We start from the raw sequence: 7,281 nt of genomic DNA on the forward strand, positions 1-7,281 counted from the left end.
TTATTTCAAAGCTTATTTGTTTAATTTTCTTTTTACTATATACAATAATATGTTTTCTGAAAACGAATTGACTTTTTACATTTAGAATGTGCTTCCTGTAACTAGTGGTTGAAAGAAAGCATCTGTCATATTATGTCAGCTTTTCCTCTCTGATCCCCTAGACGGATGATCTGAATCATTAGTTTATAATCAGTTTTTTGTTTTTAATTAAACATCAGCCATATGATTGAGTCAGGCAAAAATAGATTTTGCTCCTGGTCTCCAAAATAAATAGATTTATGGAAGTAATGTTTGGCAAAATATTTAATAGGCTAATAGTAATAAATTTTATAAGAAAAGCATCACTTGGAGATTTCCATACATTAATTACTTTTAGGAAAGAGAGAGAGTTTGAATTGTGTAATGTTAAACAAAATGTTATTGATCAAGTCATTGCTTTAATTCAGATTTCAATAAGTATAATACATGAGTTGATTTTAATTACACATTCAATTTTTTCTTTATTAATTTATTCAATCAATTATTTATTCAATCATACCATTAGCAAATTTGCTAGTCTATGTCAGTATGCTGGTATATATGACTGTATGTGTGTGCATGCGTGTGTGCATATGCATAACACCTGTAGTATATTTCTATACATTCAACAGTTGCAGATGAAATCTAAACTAGTATAAATTATACTGTAAAATACTGTAAAATTTACCATATACTAGTAAATGCCCAAGAAAATGCATTTTTATTTGGCTCAGTTTAAACACAGACACAAACATTTAGCAAGCTTTGTGCTTAATGAATAAGTGAAACATAGACACTTATAGAGAATATTTATTTGCAAATAACCAGAAGTCTATTGAAGAAAATATAGTTTTAAATTCTTTTGAATAAATCTACCAAAACATTTATTAATCTTGGGTTGGAATGCTTTTATTCATATATAATGAAGAAAAACAGTATACATGTATGAAATTATAAAACACAACACTAATCAGATTTAATAACTAAACTATTAAGCATATCTATATATTTACCTATCTACACATGCACACACACACACACACACACACATACAAAGATAAACAGAAAGAGCAAGGTAAAAATTAGGAAAACTGATCATCAACAACAACAAAAAAAAACAGTGAAACAAACCTACAAAATATCAGATGGAAAACTGAAACTCAAAATAGAAACTAATAAATTAGTAAACAATAGAGATTTTAAGTATCTTATTCTGAAGAAAAATCAAACAGATCCATTTGATTTACCTTAAAGTAAAATAGAAAACACAATGTTCAAGTACATGCCATTAAGAATTAAATGTTATGTAATTCTATACCAAGAAGATATGAATATTTACTCAAATCTATAATAATTAAATTCAGAACTCAAAGAACTCTATTTTTTTTTCTCAGAAAATAAAATGGAAAAAAACAGTTCAACATTTGGCCTGAAATGAAGTGATAGAAACCTTTGAAGGAAATGATAAAAAATTGCAATAATTTTTTTTTTTTTTGAGTTGGAATCTCACTCTGTTACCCAGGCTGGAGTGCAGTGGCGCGATCTCAGCTCACTGCAACTTCCATCTCCTGGACTCAAGTGATTCTCCTGCATCAGCCTCCCCAATAGGTAGGATAAGAGGTGCCTGCCACCACACCTGGCTAGTTTTGTTTTTTAGTAGAGACAGGGTTTCACCATGTTGTCCAGGCAGGTGCAATAAACTATTTTTATGACTTTGCATTGTTATGGTAGTTTTTAGTAATGGTAAAAAAGATATTTGTATATATTCAAACCCATCAAATCATACTTCCAAAAAACATCATGTTTGCTTACAAAATATGCTTTAATGTAAGACCAAGGTTATTCTGCATAGCATGACAGCATACCCACTAAAATATTCTCCCTTCTGTAATTCTCACTAAAACAACAAAATATTTTATACAAATTTTACATCTTGACATTTTCAATATTAAATATGTAAACTTTTATTAAATCTTTATATACTAGTGCCATAGTATATAGTATATTTTAATACCTTTTTTCTTCCTATGCAGATATAATTTTTACTACATATTATTATTATGTAGTATGGGTGCACCTTAGTCTGCTAGCCTATGTTCTACCTTCTGAGTCAGCAGCTTACTTTTCACTTGTATTCATTCTATCTAGGATTTATCATTAACAAGTATTGTTTCTGTTATCAGTTAAGATATTTTCAACTCTGAAAAAGAGAAACTGGCTCAATGATGCCTCCAAATGTTCATTTCTTTTTTTTGTCATACTGTTTATTTGTTTGATTTTTGATCATTTGTTTCTGCTTTGTTTTGCTGTGTTTTACTCTTGTTTTGTGTGATTTTAAGCTTGCTTTCCCTTGTGGTTTTAGAATGGCAGCCAGCAGAGTTTGGAGTTAAATGCTTTTGTTTCAAGTCCAGAAGAAATGAGAGGGAAAACAAATGAGCAAGACAAAAAAAAAAAAAAAAGTAAGCGTAAAAGTCACCCAAATATGCCTGAAGCATGAGTTGTAAAGCCTCCCACTGAATCAAAGTGCAAAGATTTAAGCAGCTTTACTAGAAAAATTCCCAGTCAGAGCTTTTTTAAGAAAAAATTATCCTTTTTGTTTCAGGAATAAGATGTCACCTTATTTCTCTGATTATATTAATTGATTATATTAATTGTATTCATTTTAATGTTTTAGCCTCTATTTTTATGGCTTTTCTTTAAAATGTTGATGCTACTTTTTAATTTTTATCATTATTTTTCTCTCCAAAGTATATTGATTTGTTTAATAATGACCTCTGTGTAATCTCTTTGTAGTTTCATTTTCTCATTGGTTGTCTTCTACTATTGTTTCCACAATTCACCATTGGGGTTTTCCTTCTGCCAGGCTTCTTGTGAGTTCGTAAAGCATAGAAAAATCCCTTTATGAGGTGCACCTTAGTCTGCTAGCTTTTGAGGGTATTCAATCCTCATTCCTACTGAAAGTGGACTTCCAGGGAAGAGTTATTTCTTAATAATACAATATTCTATATTCAGTGTGCTCTTCTGGAGGTAGCCACCTCGGTCTCTGATGTCTATTCCAATTTTCTGTGTGAATGGTTGGCAGAGATAGACTTAGGCAGGAGATCACTGGTTGGTGGTACTCACGGTAATACTCTGGCAAACATTGGCATTACTCCCAGCCCATCTTCTTCTGCTTATAGCAGAACATACCTAGTGTTCCCACTTTTATCTTTCAGTAATTTCTCTCAGTTCCTGGACTCCCTGGTGTTTCCTTTTTTTATTTAAGAAAATTATTCGGCTCTTTTAAGGCAGCTAATGTATGGTAGAGCAGCTTCAGTGAGTATTCACAAATTAGTGTAAAGCAGAATTTCTTAAATTCTTAAATACAAAAAAAGTAAGCAATAATAAAGGAAAAATTAGGAAAACAAATACACAACCCTGAGGTTAATAAGATCTTCCTAATTAAAAACAAATTTTGGAAGAACAAAAGATCTTATAAATAAAGTTAAATAATAAATAATACACTAGCGAATATATTGGCAATTAACATGCAGAGTTTAATATCCATAATGTATGAAAAAAACATAGCCAAAAGCTATATTAATAGAAACATTTTAAATAGGATATTCAAAAGGTCAATTAAAATATGGAAAAGTAATATTTAACTCCAGGTTTTAAATTTTGAACAAAATATGTGTCATCCTTGCCTCCTTGAAGTTTAGTTTACTGAAGGAAATAGAAATTTAAGACAATTTTTTTTTAATCATTATTGTCAAACTCCTATCCCTTCATAAAACTTGCAGATACAAGAAATCTATTCTCTGAAAGAGGTTTTTTTTTTTAAATTAGAAAACAGAATGCAGTACAGAAAGACAGATGATACCATTTCTGTCCTGTCTTTCTACCATACATAGAATGTATTATTGAAAGCAATAGATGAGGAATCAGATGTACCTATTTCTTCCAAATTTCTGGCAGAACTACTAATTGGTAAATTGTAATGACATATACTAAAGTTTAAAAAAAAGGTAAGAAGATACTTGGGGATTAACTTTGTGGTTTTACTTCTAGTCGTGTCAATTTGTAGATGAGACACATGGGGTGCATACATTTTTATTTAGTGCAATAAACTAAGTCAAAGAAGAACAATATAGGAGGAACCATAACACACATATTTTGAGTGCATTTTTTTTGTAGACGCAATTACCTTGATTTTAATAATGGTATCAAAGATATTTGTATATATCCAAACCCATCAAATTATACACAATAATATGTGTAGTTCTTTATATATCAATTATACTTTAATAAAGCTGTTTAAAACACAAATACTGATGGAATTATTAAAATAAATAAATTTGTAAAGGACAAAATACCCTCAAGATTTGGAAGAGAACTGAGTTTTTATTTGCCCCCAAGGGGAATCAAGTATAAATCTATAAATCCCCTAAAAGAATGGCTGTACTTGCCCATTGATGTCAGTGTTCTTGAGTAAAAAAAGCCTAACACCCATGCACAAATGGTTCTGAGTGCAGAAACCTTCCTATAGCATCAGAAAACCAAAAACAAAAAATAATTGTGATATTGCTTTTACAATAGCTCCTCAAAGCAACAACAAATTTTAATCTGCCAAACAAAAGCAACAACCAAAAACATTTATTTTCTTTCTTTCTTTCTCTTTTTTTTTGAGACGGAGTCTTACTCTGTTGCCCAGGCTGGAGTGCAGTGGCATGATCTCAGCCCACCACAACCTCCGTCCCCTAGGTTCAAGCGATTATCCTGAGTAGCTGGGATTACAGGCGCCTACCACTGCGCCTGGCTAATTTTTGTATTTTTAATGCAGACGGGGTTTCACTGTCTTGGCCAGGCTGGTCTTGAACTTTTGACCTCGTGATCCACCCGTCTCAGCTTCCCAAAGTGTTGGGATTACAGGCATGAGCCACTGCTCCCAGCCAACCAAAAACATTTCCCACTAGAAAAGAGATATGACTGAACTTGGAAGAGCATTTATTAAAAGGTACATGGTAATAGAAATCAGAATTTTAAAGGGAAAGAGAAAAGGAGTCATAAAAGTAAGCATATAATCAAAACAGTTTATTATTACAGGAGGAAGGGGATTTTAAATTAGAAGGAAGACTCAATAATGCTAAATGCTATATAGAGTGATGAAAAATAAAAACTTCAACAGACCATTTATTATGGTCTTTTAGATCATACTTTGGTCTTTGAAAATCACTGGTGTTCATTTAAAGCATTTTGTTCATTGGATGGTCAGAGATTCTGTTTGCAAAATGTATTAGGCCATTTTTGCATTGCTATAAAGAAATACCTCAGGCCAGGCATGGTGACTCAGGCCCATAATCCCATCACTTTGGAAGGCCAAAGTGGGCAGATCGCTTGAGGTCAGGAGTTCAAGACCAACCTGGCCAACATGGTGAAATCCTGTCTCTACTAAAAATACAAAATTAGCCCACCAGGTGTGGTTGCACACCCCCGTAGCCCCAGCTACCAGGGAAGCTGAGGCATGAGAATCACTTGAACCCAGGAGGCAAAGGTTGCAGTGAGCCGAGATTGCGCCACTGCACTGCAGCTTGGTCTGGGCAACAGAGGAGTGAGACTGTCTCAAAAAACAAAAACAAAACAAAACAAAAAAACACAAAAAAACGGAGACTGAGTAATTTATAAAGAAAAGAAGTTTAATTGGCCCATGGTTCTGCAGGCCATACAAGAATCATAGTGCTGGCATCTGCTTCTGGGGATGCCTTGGGAAGCTTACAATCATGGCGCAGGCAAATGGAAAACAGGCACATCACATGGCCAGAATAGAAGCAAGAGGGAGAGGATGGGGTGGTGGGAGGTGCCACACACATTTAAATAGATCTCAGAAAAACTCACTATCAAGAAGACAGCACCAAGCCACGAGGGATCCTACCCCCATGATTCAAACACCTCCACCCAGGCCCTACTTTTAGCATTGAAGATTACAATTCAACATAAGGTACATCACAAAAGGATTAAAGATAAAGTAACTACAAAGTAAGAAACAGTAGTTACCAGATACATATATGGAAAATCCAGCGATCAAAGAGAAAGTCTTGATGATAGCTTGATGAGATGACATGATTGTATAAATGTTCTGTTTAGAACAAGGCAGAAAGTCTACTGAACTGTGATGGTCAAGAAAGAAATAATGGAGGAGAAATGTGTCTTAAATAATGGAGGAGAAATGTGTCTTAAATATACAGGTTAAAATAGAGTAAAGTTGGATATTTAATCCCTTATGGAAGACTTAGATGTTACCCCTGTGGAACATGTACATAATATATGCAATTGTGATACCCTTTATTATCCATACCAGGAGACTTTTAAGAGTGAAAGTGGGACAATTAAGTTTTATACTGAGACAGACATGACCCAGATCGTTCAGTAACTGAAACCATATAGTCCTTTGCTAATACATCACACCACAGTTCACAGTATAGCTCAGATTTAATCTGGCAATGAGTAGCAAGTCAGTAACTAAATCTTTGTTTTCTTCTTTAGTACTGCTTTTCTAAGTCTCCCTTGGAGAGCTGTTGTCTTGAGGCCTAGCAATGATGTGCTGTGAGCACAAATGATATGATGTACTTCCAACATTGGCCTAGAAAAGTCTTCTGCATGCTATCCTTGAGTTTCCCATTTGGTGACCTGAGTTTCTTTGAGGGCCCAATATTAAAACAGTGAATCCACTAGGTTGAATTAGCATGGGTTACGAATATATGATGAGAAGTACAATGCCTCCTCAGAGCTGTAGGTTAATTAGAAAGAATCTTCTACTTGTTTGAGAGACATTGTTCATCCGGAAGTTTGTTAAGCAGCTATTATTATCCAATACAAACTTATTCTCAATACAATCCTTCAAATAGTCGATACCCATAGATTAAAGTGAATATGAGGGCAAAATTCTATGACCCATTTTGATAATAATGGTTGAGATGGAAAACACAGATTAGTCTTTAAAAAGTAAAGGCACACCTTATCTACAATATAGGATAAGCAAAGGGCAAAAGAGTGCGGAGAAAAAAATAACAGAGCCAAGAATGTAATTTAGGCTACATGATTTTATTTTGTTTATCCTACTGAAACAGACTGAGATTAAAGTTTCTACTCAAATAATCACATTTTAAAGGACACATTCTATAGGTATATATAGTTTATTTTTTTAAATGTATTTGTGTCCACCTTAAGCATTGCTGAAACTACTAATATTTCAACATCTCATTCTGTCTTCTCATATTGTTGACA

The sequence above is a fragment of the Pongo abelii genome, chromosome 7 (genome assembly GCF_028885655.2).
Source record: "Pongo abelii isolate AG06213 chromosome 7, NHGRI_mPonAbe1-v2.0_pri, whole genome shotgun sequence".
In the NCBI taxonomy this organism is placed as follows: domain Eukaryota; kingdom Metazoa; phylum Chordata; class Mammalia; order Primates; family Hominidae; genus Pongo; species Pongo abelii.